At 36.9% G+C, this 13,092-nt stretch overlaps 1 protein-coding gene across 1 annotated transcript in view; it reads right to left on the bottom strand.

Moving 5' to 3' along the window:
• Nucleotides 1-13,092, bottom strand: part of GPC6 (glypican 6) — a 1,070,003-nt gene that overhangs the window by 832,523 nt on the left and 224,388 nt on the right. The gene's annotated exons all lie outside the window — the stretch shown is intronic.

Here is a 13,092-nt window from a genome sequence, read left to right as displayed (position 1 = left end):
TAGGAGAAACAGGCCAGAATGCTGTTGCAAACTTAATGTTCTTAGTGCTTATTGTCTATTTTTAACCATAACACTTCCTCTGCTCTTTAGAAAGTGACTATATGGAACCCTTTTCCCTGTGTGTGAACAAGATTTTCATTATGGAGAAATGATGTTTACACAGAGCTGTTTAAAAACTTTAAAAAATATTTCTAGCATCCATTGGCTAATTTACATTTTATTCCACATAAAACATACGAGTTAACGTTGAAGATGAGCTCTGAGGATGCAAAATAGATAGATGCCGATGGAATATTAAGCAATATGCAATTATTTTTTACAGTTTGGATGCTTTTCACGTAGAAATGAGTCTGCTCACTACTTCACAGAAGCGCAAATTGAAACGTTCTCCCTGCTGGTCCTGGCAAAACTTGCTGCCCTTGACTGTTCTTCAAATGCTCCCTTATCCGAAGGTATGAAGCTCTGAATTTATTCACTGACCGCAAGCTTTCCTCTCTCTCTGTCTCTCTCCAAACCTAGTGTTTTACGTTCTTGTTCTTCTCCAAGTTCTTTCCAACCTCAGCCCGCACAGTCAGATCAATCACTTCGTCCCACAGCTACTCGCCCGCCAGCCCCCCAGGCTCCTTGCTTCTGATGAGGCAGGAAAGTCAGGACGGGGGAGGGAGGGTCCGAGCTCAGCCTCCTCACGTATAGGCATGAGGCAGAAGGCAACGCCACCTCCTCGTTTTGCACTTAATGAGGACATGACACAGGGAGGAATGGCATCTAAAACAGAAACTTTGTGGCCCCTGAGCAAGACACTCTGAGCATGAAAACCGTGGAGCGTGCGCAGTAAAAGTGCACGGGTTGCTGATGACCCTGTATCACCTTCCACGTGTGGCGCTCCACTATTTAAGGGAAAACAGCTCTTGCAGCACATGTAAGGTGGCTTCAGGAGGCAAATGCTCAGGACCAGAAGCTGATGCAACCTGGTGCAATCCAGGCCACACCTCAACCCCCCATGAATATTCCACCCCTAATCAAAAAGACCCTCACCCATTCAAAGGGCTAAAAATAAGACCAAAAGGGGGATCAACAACCCTGCTGCAAGGACGCCTACACTCGCCTCCTTCAAGTGTGTGCCTTTCACTTCTGCCCTAAACAAACTGCTTCTTTGTTCTCTTAGCTCCTCAGCCTCAGTGTGTGTGTGTGTGTGTGTGTTCCTTTGTGTTTTGTGTTCCTTGCCCAAATTCTTTTGGATGAGTTGAACAAGAGCTTGGCTTTTTGATAAAGCTTTTCCGGTATCACTTACACCAAATATCCCCCGGAATGGCTCGCATCACCTGTCTCATTGGCTCCTGGTGGGCTGGCCAAAGAACTCCAAGACATAAGAGGATGTAGCATTGAGAAAGGAAGAGGAAATGACAAGCACAAAGTGCCCTGAGCCTTGAGGAGCACTGACTTCTGCTGGAGAAATAGTTCAAGGCTTCACCGGGGAGCTCAGCCTTGAGAGTGGGGAAGATTTCCATAAGCAGAGATAAAGCTGGGAAGATACTGGCAAAAGTCTGTGCAGACACCCATTTTTCTGTGTACTTTGAAATTTAAAAAGTTACAGTTTACCCTACTAAAATCTCAGTTGAACCACGTTTACCTTTTTAACACAAGAAAAGCAATTTGGGGATGTAAGAGTTAAACATGGACAAACCTAGAAAAAGAATCATAAACCATGAGTGACATGTTCTTTTTTTTTTTAACTGAGGTTCCAAAGAGCTAGACCCCAGGGTCATTTGTGTTACTAAGAGTCAGAAATCTGCATGTTATCTACCCAGTGTCTATCTCCCTAAGGCAATTTCCTAAAAGTATCCCAATTGTCCTTGAGGTATATTGACTCATCCCTCCAGCAGGAGAAGCTAACCCCATCCCCAGCCCAAGTGTGGGTCCTCATTGGCTTAAGCCAATCAGTATATTCCATTCTATTGCCTATTACATGACTGGCTTCCATCCAAGAGGGCATGTGCCCTAACTCATCCTGTCTCAGTACAGGCTCAGAAGCCAGGACAGCAGTCCTTTTCTCATTACATGAATATAATTACGGAAGATGGACACCCTTATGGCACCCAAAGCTAACCTATGACTTTGACAAATATTCACGTGTAGTCTAAGAGCTTTGCCTTCTCCTAACAAATTCTCTTTTGCCACATCAGGAACTTTTAGTTTAGAGTGGATTTGGATCTCTGATACAATAACAAATCTGTAAACCAACTTTTCTTATATTCAGACCAGTAGGTCACATTATTAAGGAATCCAGAAGAATCACTTGGGATAGTCAGCAGACTTTGCTCATAAGTGACATTATGAGATACTGTAGTTGCCTCTGCCCTTGAAATGAGAGAGAGAGAGAGAGAGAAAGAGAGAGAGAGACTAAAAAGCTTAAGGATTGTGGACAGCATCATGTTAACTTTTGTCTCCCTATTCCAAATACATTTCCAGGATCCATAAAACAACTGCTGAATGAATAAATACACGAATGAATAAAAAACAAAATGGAACACAGGTCTTTCTACATAGATATTTAAATCATCTGCCCTAAATTCTAATACTGTTTTTAGGATACTGAGGAATAATCCAGTTTAAAAAAAAATCATTTTGAGGGGGAAAAAAAAGGCTGTGATCAGGTTTTTGAGGTGCAGGCTCTGAATGGCAACGGAATTCAAAGCAATGAACAGATCAAGGCCATGAAGAGTGTGGCATGTACATTTCTCCAAGAGGAAGGGAAAATGAGACACTTAAAAATGCATCCTCAAGTGTTTGTAGGTATATTTAAGAATTCAAAAGTGGTACACCCTCAATTCAAAGGGCAGCAAGACTATGTTATTTAAGAGTGCCCTGAGAGTTCTAGTGGAGAAACAAAGCAGCCCGAGTGACTAGCAGGAAAGAAGCAGAAGCTGAGCAAGTCACACCAAGCCCAGAGCTGGACATCATTTGATCAGCAACTGCGCAGGCTGAATAGCAGCTTCAGAAACTCGCACAGAGCAGAACTAGGACAAACTGCCAAATCTAGTAAACCATGGCAGCCAGCAGATAGGACTTCATGGCTTAGAGCTATCCTAAAGCCATGGCCAACTGGGGCAACTGGCCTCAGCTTTTCAGCAACCCAAGGAAGCAACAGTGATGTAGAAAGAGATGACACCCTTCTTCCTAGCACAGTCTACCCCAACATATCTAAGAACACTGCTTAGCCTGCCCATCAGCCTCCAACACACTTTTTTGGGGCAGACTTGGAATTGAACTACATCCAACATTCCCTATGGATCATTCTGGCTCTGGGACACTAGGAGATTTCTGCAATGACCTTTGGTTCACCCATTTGTCATGATCATCGTTACTGGTTCTCTGGCTCAGAAGACGCCAAGCACAAATTAAGTTCATATGAGACTTATTCCACAGTCAAAGATGCCGGCTCTGTTCCCCAACAATTTTCACTTGAATAATTTAAGGACCTGATACGTTATCAATTGCCCTTCAGCCTCTAACTATGTCAACATTATGTTCCTTAACATAAAAGTTTCATTTTAGTTCTTTTATTTTCTGTGTTAAGTGGCCATACATCTCTGTTAACTGACCAGGATTACACAGCATATGGAATGCCAGACCTTCTCTCTTTGAAATACAATTTGCTTCTGGCTTTTCGCCCAAACGCAGTTAAGTAGTATTAGCTCCCCAGGCAGACCTCATCGTCTTTGAGTTAAATACAGTAAGAAGTGCTGACGCTTCGAGTTCACTAATATCTTTGCTCCATAATCCTTTATTTTATGACCTGCCCCTGGCTGCTCCCTGAGCTAAGAATTTGCTGTTCATAAAGCGGGGTGACAAGTCTCATCACATAATGATAAAGAAAATGGTGTTACTTTAGCTGGCACAGGAGCAATCAGAACACAATATGAATGTAGATGCTCTAGGCTACTATCTGATCCAATGTGAAAAGTGAAATATTACCCTTTCAACCAACATGAGAAAAATCTAGATTTTTGTTGTTTTAATCTTTTAGTCATAAAAGAGACACAGACAGAATCAACCACAGAGAGTCATATTTGAACAGCACGATGGCATCAGTGTCATCCTTTCATAAGCCTTTAGAGCCTTTCTTGGATTAATACGCCAAAAGCACACTGATCAGAAATTCAGTTTGGGTTGGTGTTAATAATTCGCAAATTGCTTAGCAATGTTCAGATCAAAAAGGAAAAAAATGGTTAATTCTAAATTTTTCTTCCTAACAGACCCCATCTTTTATTTATTATATTTAACACATACTGCTTATATAATAAGTTCTCAGTGCTAGGTACACTAATTTTAAACTATTACCTTATTAAATCTTCGTAAGTACAGAGAGTAGGTTCTAAATTATCACCAATTTTTACAGATGAAGAAGCTGAGGCACAGAGAGTTTAAGTAAGTTGCTCAAGGTCACAGAGCTTGTAAGTGGCAGAGCCAGACAGTCTGTCTCCAAAGTCTGTATATTCTCCCACTGTAATAGATTGCCTCTCTCTATAAAGCAGTGTTGAATATAAAACCCAGCCTTTAAAGCCTTTGATTAACACTAGTTAAAGCTAGTTAAAAGAGAATACTAGTGAACCAACTTCAAACCATGGACACAGAAAAAATAGTATTTATGTATACATATTTTTTACTTTGAAAAAGCCTTAGCAATATGATAAGGTAGAGAAGACAGATTACAGATCTTTGTCTCTAAAATCTTCAATAAATGAAACAGGTTGGACATTTAAATTTAAATTTGGTTTTGATAAGCTTCTTAAGTGACTGCTGTTGTTTCCCCTAGGACAATGATTTCACATCTTACTGTCTGTTTCTAGAAAACAGAGAAAGAAAAGTATCTGATTTTTAAATGCCTATCCTACTTCTCTTCTGATAACAGCACTGTGTCCAAATACAAATTATGTGGTAAAAGAAAAGAAACAAAAAGGGTTTGAACAGGGAAGGTGAGTGATCAGTGTAAACTGTCTTAAACCAAGAATTTTGTTTTCACTCAACTTCCTAACTCTTCTATAAGCCCTCTGCCCTCCAAAATTGGTTGTACACCCTTGTTACCTGTCTCTACTGTTTTTTAGTCTCAAAAACCCTTCCACACTTAATTTGGGGTGCCCCACAACTGACACCTTCAGTTTTTAATCATTCCCTCTCTCTTTCATCCTCTCTACTGCCCTTCCCCTTTAAATTAATAAAGGGCTTCTTAAATGTGTGTCTTCAGAGGACAACACAAGAATATTAATAAATTTATAATAACAAAATATTACTAGCAGGCCTTATGCTAACTGTCTTGCATAATCACCTCTTTTAATCCTCCTAACAGTACTTCGAGGTTAGGTGGTGATGACAGTCAAGATATTTAACACCAATTACCATGGCCACTGGCCATAAACAAAGAGTAAGGCTGGAAGTGTGCAAACTGCCAAATACCAACCTCGTGGTAAGTATGTAGATTATGTCCATTTCACAGAAGAGATAACTCAGCTCAGCAAGTTTAAGTAACCTGGGTAAGATCACACAACTAGTTAGTGCCACACCTAAAATCACACGTGGGTGCGTTTGACTTGGAGATGATTTCCAGTACTAGGAAGCTAACAGATCTTTGAAAACAGCAGTCAGTTAAAAAGTTTAGGAGACGTGGCATATTATAGTTCCTGTTTTGGACATGCGTATTAGGACATTACAGGCTTTGAGATGCCCAGAAAGGAAGCCTGTCTTACTTTACTGAATCCAGAGTTTTTCAAATTTCACTAGTTAGAAAACTATTTCTTCATGCAGAACCTATTATCAGCACAGACGCTCCCTGACTTACGATGGTTCAACTTAAACTTTTTCGACTTTACGATGGTGTGAAAGCAATACACATTCAGTAAAATCTATACTTTGAATTTTGATCTTTTCCTGGGCTAGTTATATGGGGTGCTATACTGCCTTGTGATACCGGGTAGCAGTAAAGAACCACAGCTCCCCGCCAGCCACACCATCATGGAGATAAACAACCAATACGCTTACAACCACTCTGTACCCAGACAACCGGTTTTTCACTGCCAGTACCGTATTTAGTCAATTACATGAGATATTCAATAGTTAATTATAAAATAGGCTTTGTGTTAGGTGATTTTCCCCAACTTTAGGCTAATGTAAGTGTTCTGAGATGTATAAGGTAGGCTAGACTAAGCTATAACGTTTGGTAGGTTAGATGTATTAAATGCATTTTTAACTTAAGATGTTTTCAATTTACTACGGGTTTATTGGGACATAACCCCATGTTAAGTCAAGGAAGATCTGTATTCCGAAAACACAGTCGGGGAAGTGCGATTTTAGAAACATATGCAGTTTCTCAAATATTTTCCTGGGCCTCTCTTTTCCTTCTAATGTAAAATTTTTGTTTTGGTTTTGGGGGTTTTTTTGTATGATGATTTTGTTTTATATTTCTGAGCAAGTGATTTCTCAGCCATTAATTTAGGCTTATGAATCAGGGAAACTAATATATATGTAAATTTTAAAATTTTATTAAATGTATTAAATTTATGTCCTGAAAATAGAGATTACTTTTGATTTGATTCATATAAGGTGCATTGTGTTATCTGCTAGGATCTTCCATGAATAGATTTTCAAATTAATAGTAGTAGAATGTAGGAGAATATGACCAATTAGCTGGCATCTTACCTTTAGTGAATTAAATTTTTTTAAATCACACACTCACAGAGGCAATCAAGCAAGGGAAAGAAATAAAAGGCATCTAGATTGGAAAGGAAGAAATAACGAAAACTCTATTTGCAGATGTATGATCCTATGTAGTGAAAACCCTAAGGAATCCATTAAAAAAATAGAACTAATAAACGAGTTCAGCAAGGTTGCACTTGCATTTCTAAACAAGTGATGAACAATTTGAAAATGAAATTAAGAAAACAATTCCTTTTACAACAGCATTTAAAGGAATAAAATACTTAGGGATAAATGTAACAAAAGAAGTGTAAGACTTCTACATAGAAAATTACAAAACACCATTGAAAGAAATTAAAGAAAACCTAAATAAATGGAAGATATTTCATGATCATGGATGACAAGACTTAATATTGTTAAGATGGCTATGCTCCCCAAATTAATCTATGGATTCAATCCAATAGGTGTCAAAATCCCAGCTGCCTTTAGAATGGACAAGCTGATTCTAAAATTCATATGGAAACGTAAGAGAACCCAAATAGCTGAAATGACCTTGAAAAAGAAGAACAAAGTTGAGGACTCACATTTTGCAATTTCAAGTCTTATTACAAAACTACAGTAATCAAGTAATCAAGAAAACGTGGTACTGGCATAAGGATAGAAATAGAGAAAAATGGAATTGAATTGAGAATCCATATATAAGTCCTTATATTTATGACCAATTGATTTTTGACAAGAGTGCCAAAGCCATTCAAAGGGGAAAAGGCAGGCTTTTCAACAAATTGTGCTAGCAAAACTGGATATCCAGATACAAAAGAATGAAGCTGGACTCTTGCCTCATACAATATGTAAAATTTATCTCAAATCATATAGCTATAAGAGCTGACACCTAAAGGTAAGAGCCAAAACTATAAAATTCTTTGAAGAAAACAAGAGTAAATATTCATGATCCTAGGCTAGGCAATAATTTATTAGATATAACTCCAAAAGCACACATGACAAAAAAATGGAAAAATCAAAGACTCCATCAAAATTAAAAATTTTTATACATCAAAGAACATCATCCAGAAAGCAAACAAACAACTGACAGAATGGGAAAAAACATATGCAAACCATATTTCTCTTAAGCGGCTTGTATTCAGAATATATAAAGAATTCTCACACCTCAAAAATATAAAAACAAATTCCCTAATTAAAAAAATGGGTAAAGGATGTGAATACATATTTCTCCAAAGAAGATACGCAAATGACCAGTACGCACATGAAAAGATACTCAACAACATTAACCAACAGGGAAATGCAAGTCAAAACCACAATTAGGTACCACTTTATAACCACTAGGATGGTTATATTCAAAAGGACAAAAAATAACAAGTGCTGTCAAAGATGTGGAAAATTGGAATGCTTATACATCGCTGATGGAAACATAAAATGGCACAATTACTTTGGATAAGAGTTTGGCAGTTTTTCAAATGGTTAAACATAGAGTTCCCATATGACCCAACAATTTGACTCCTAAACATATATTTCACACAAAAACTTGTAAAGGAGTATTTATGCCAGCATTATTCATAATAGGCAGAGAGTGGAGACAACCCAAATGTCTATCAGCTGATGAATAGAGAAGCAAAGGAAGTAGCCGTGCAATGGAATATTATTCAGCAATAAAAAGGAATGAAATTCAGATATGTGCTACAGCATGGATGAACCTTGAACACATTATGCTAAGTGAAAGAAAAAGAGCATTTAGATGAAATGAATTTAGATAAATAGACAAATCCATAGAGACAGAAAACAGATTAGTGGTTGACAGGTGTTGGGGGAGAGGGCAATGGGAGTGACTGCCAATGGGTATGGGGTTTCTTTTTTTTTTTAATTTTTATTGGAGTAAAGTTGATTTACAGTGTTGTGTTAGTGTCAGGTATACAGCAAAGTGAATCAGTTATACATATACATATATCCACTCTTTTTTAGATTATTTTCCCATATAGGCCATTACAGAGTATTAAGTAGAGTTCCCTGTGCTATACAATACGTCCTTATCAGTTACATATTTTATATATAGTAGTGTGTATATGTCAATCCCAATCTTCCAATTTATCCCTCCCCACCTTTACCCCTGGTAACCATTAGTTTGTTTTCTACATCTGTAACTCTATTTCTGTTTTGTAGATAAGTTCATTTGTACCCTTTTTTTATATTCCACATATAAGCGATATCATCTGATATTTGTCTTTCTCTGTCTGACTTACTTCACTCAGTATGACAATTTCTAGGTCCATCCATGTTGCTGCAAATGGCATTATTTCATTCGTTTTTTTACAGCTGAGTAATATTCCATTGTATGGACCATATCTTCTTTAACCATTGATGGACATTTGGGTTGCTTCCATGTCCTGGCTATTGTAAATAGTGCTGCAATGAACACTGGGGTGCATGTATCTTTTCAAATTATGGGATTCTCCTGATATATGCCCAGGAGTGGGGTTTCTTTTGAGGGTGGTGAAAATGTTCTAGAAATACGTAGTGGTACCAATGGCCGACTTTGTGAATATACTAAAAAACACAGAACTGTATACTTTCAAATGGTTGGCTTTATGGTGTGTGAATGATATCCCAATAAAGCTGTTATTTTTTAAAATCACATGCTCTTGTCCAATACCTATTTTTTAAACTCACCAGTATAATATAGCTTGACAGCAAAAGAAATATTTGTGCTGCAAAACCCTAGTTTATAGTGTTCAGCTCACATTTAAATAATGTTAGTCACTGAGAACAGAAAAGATAACCAAGATAAAAAGGATCATTATATTTAATTAAATATTTCAAAACTATACCCTGGAAGTGTATGTAAAGAAATCACCATGATGTCTTTCCATGTTGTATTGAGAGTAATATTAAGGAAACAAATGCCCTCTAAATCAATGTGTATATATTACAGTTTAAAATGTTAATTAGTTTTCATCTAAGCATTAATGTCCCTTGGAGACACAGTGACAAAAGCCACAGGTGGGGATGAAAGAAATATTGCTTATCAGAACTGAGGAATAATGTCTATGTTGCCGAAGTAACCAAACTGTCTCATAAGAAATGTATAATTTGACATTCACTTATCAATATTTCTAAAATGCAACTCTTATCTTGCCTTTGTTGCAAATTTCATTTCCTAGTAATGTCTTCACAGATTCCCCGCTTTATATGCACATCTCATTTATTTCTGTTTCCAGAATGAATTAAACCAGAGAAACTTGGCCCAGGCTGTCTCTCTCTCTCTCTCAGTCTCCATGGGAAATGAATCATTGTTTTCATCCAGAATAACACTATATGATAATTGATCACTCAATTTTCAGTCTTCCACCTGAAGCCTCTTTTATAATGATCCCCAAATCATAGAACTGCTGATGGCAAAGGATCCTAAAGGTAATCTAGTTCAGAGCACAAAGTAGATGATCAATAAATATTTACTAAATTAAATCCTCTACTTTTTAGCACTAATCATCCCTCTACAACCTGCCAGTGAAGCAATGGTTTAAACTCCAACAATGGGGAATGCATTGCCTCATGAGATTCTAAGTCCCACTTTGAACTGCTCTAATTGTTAGAAAATTCTTCTCGCATGGACTTTTAATTTTTCAGATCCTACTTGTGTCTTCTACAGCCACACACGATCCTGTTTTTATGCTTTCCCTGTTAATATTTAGATAGGTTTATCATGTCTGATGTTGCTTAGACCTGTTTTGTGTTTGTGTGTTTCCTTCCAAGCTCAGAACTCTGCACTTCTTCCTGCTAAAACTGTCAAACTTAGCTCACCAATCTGGTTTGAACAGATGATTTTTGGATCCTGGTTCTTGGATCCTTTTTTGGAACTACGTATGGGCTGCCAAAGTCACATTTTTTAAATTTATGATAGATTCTTGACATATAATACTATCCCACTCTTCTTCCAAGCAGGTATGTTCCTTTTAAACCAAATATAGCTTTATTCTGGTTGCAAGATCTATCCTTCAAAGTCTAGATGTTATCTGGTTCAACCAGTCTCCAGGCAAATAATTCTTTATGGTTCCCTCATTCAAATAGCTTAAGCTCCAGTCCTGCAAGGACAAATTTCCCTTCTGATTTTATCTACGTAGCCAGCTTGTAGCCAGCTATAGAACTTTTTTTTATATTCCCCTCTCTCTTAAAAGGTCCAACATGCCTAGGATTTAATAGTCTTGCAAGGAATTTCCAAGATCACTTCTGATGGTGTTATTTGTCCTTTAAAGTAAAAGTAGAACAGGTGGCGGTGTTCAGTTTTGACAAGTTTTGGAAAGTGTTCCTCCGTATTTCACGTGCACTCCATGTAGGCACATGATGCTCTGAATGGCCATGACACATCGACGTAACATACTTTCCTGTATTTCTCTAGCAGCATCTTCCTTACAATTTCTACCCGCTCCACCACCATGTCTCTCAGGGCCAATACTAGGTGATCCCATTCTGAAATTCTCCTTAATGTCCTGTGGCTCCAGAAGATCCAAATAAACACTTCGTGGGAGGAGGGTTATTTTGAATTAACTGGGCCTCACCTACAGAATCTACTTATTCAATCATAATCGTTTTAGGATGTGTTCAGTAACCTATATCCATTGTCAATGCAATCCTGACAAAATGATTCAACCTATTCTGTCTCAGAATGATGTGTAAATGGGGATCTCAGGGAATCATCCATTTAAAATGTCCTTCTGCAGCATATTTTGCATGTCAAGCTCCATATTGCAACTAAAGAGGAGAACTAAAGAATAAATGCCTGCAGGGCCTGGGTCATGTCTTATTGACTTTTATCACTGGAGACTAGAGCAGTGCCAGAAATCATAGATTAAAACCCAGTCTCAGCATCAAACATATTTAAAGTATGGGTCTATGATTGCTAAGCTATATTTTCTAAGAAGTAAAATCATGTCTTGGCCAGGCTTAATCATTTCCAATGGCCAGCATATAATAAATGTCCCCCAAAATGTTAAATAAATGAGCTCTAGCTCTTCTAAAAGTCTCCATTTTGAAAGCTGTAATAAGAAAATAATGTACATATGCAGAAATAGACCATCCAAGTGCCATTACATATCTTATATATTAATAATTCTAAACAAGCTGCTCATATTCAGTAGCATGTTAAGATTAAAAGGTTTCATACATTTTTTCTCATATTAAAAAGAACACCTGCTGCTAATGCCGTACTTGCTCTCTGCATAAGAAACAAATAGTTAAGGATGAAGTAATTACAGGAACTCTCAAAATCTCAGCACCCTTGGAAAAAAAGAATTGTATGCAGAAAATAAGTCAGATTTTACTTGTATTTCTATTCCCACCTCAACACATGAGAATTGTCCTTAGAAGGGTACAAACTTTCACGCCTATAAATTATTTGCTCATTTCCAAATGCTCCTCTGATTACATCCTTCTTTTTTTTTTTTTTTTTTTAAATAAACAAAGAATTTCCTTGTGCACTGTTTGCTTATGATAGCTAACTGGGTTTTGACGTTTCTCTAATAAGCTTCAGGAACTTACTAACCCAGTCATTCTCTTTAGTTTTCTTTGGAAGCATGAAAACTTGTTTAAACATCATAAAAATATGTCATTATCAGCCAAAACCAGAGGGTAGTTGCAAAATAAAAATTTCAGAGCAATGGCCTAGCTTGTGAATGCGGCACTAAACACCCACAAAGGGGAGAGGGATCCTTATTTATCCCATTCATGGAAAAACTGGTTAATAGGCTTTAGGAATTAAAGTAATTAGAACTTTGAATTAATCAAAACTGTCTAATTCTGTGAGTTTATAAAAACTTTGGGGTTTCATCTCAAAGAAAATTAAACTAATATTTTAAAATCTGGGATGCTCTAAAATACCATTTTTGTTTTTCTAAAATAAGAAGTTTTTTAAAATATAAGTAATGTTAAATATGAAACCATTCAGGAATGGGTCACACATTACACAACAATATTTATAGCTAGTCAGGGGAAAAAGTGAGATGTTATTCATCAAAATTTTGCTCAGAATATCTAGATGTGGTTCTTACAGACACACTACAATAATGAGCATTGATGTCAGTTCATTTAGAAGCCCAAGTGGATTGTACTATTACGTGAACGTGAAGATCTTTAAAGTTAAGTTTTTCCTACATTAATAGTATAGGCTTCAGGAAAATAATCGTGTTTCATAATCACATGTTCATCTTTTTATTTTTAATTTTTATGTTAATAAAACCCAATATTATATTTACACAATATAAGTGACGAAAAACAAAGATTTGCTATTTTTTTTTAAACACAGAAGTTGTTTAATATTGGAAAACTAGTTTTAAGGGCACAATATGATAAAGACAGGCAATAATCAACATGCCTTAAAAAATTATTTCTATATTTCAC

Source organism: Balaenoptera ricei, chromosome 18 (genome assembly GCF_028023285.1).
Source record: "Balaenoptera ricei isolate mBalRic1 chromosome 18, mBalRic1.hap2, whole genome shotgun sequence".
NCBI lineage: Eukaryota > Metazoa > Chordata > Mammalia > Artiodactyla > Balaenopteridae > Balaenoptera > Balaenoptera ricei.
The sequence above is the reverse complement of the archived record's forward strand: the minus strand, read 5'-3'. Positions and strand labels throughout refer to the sequence as shown.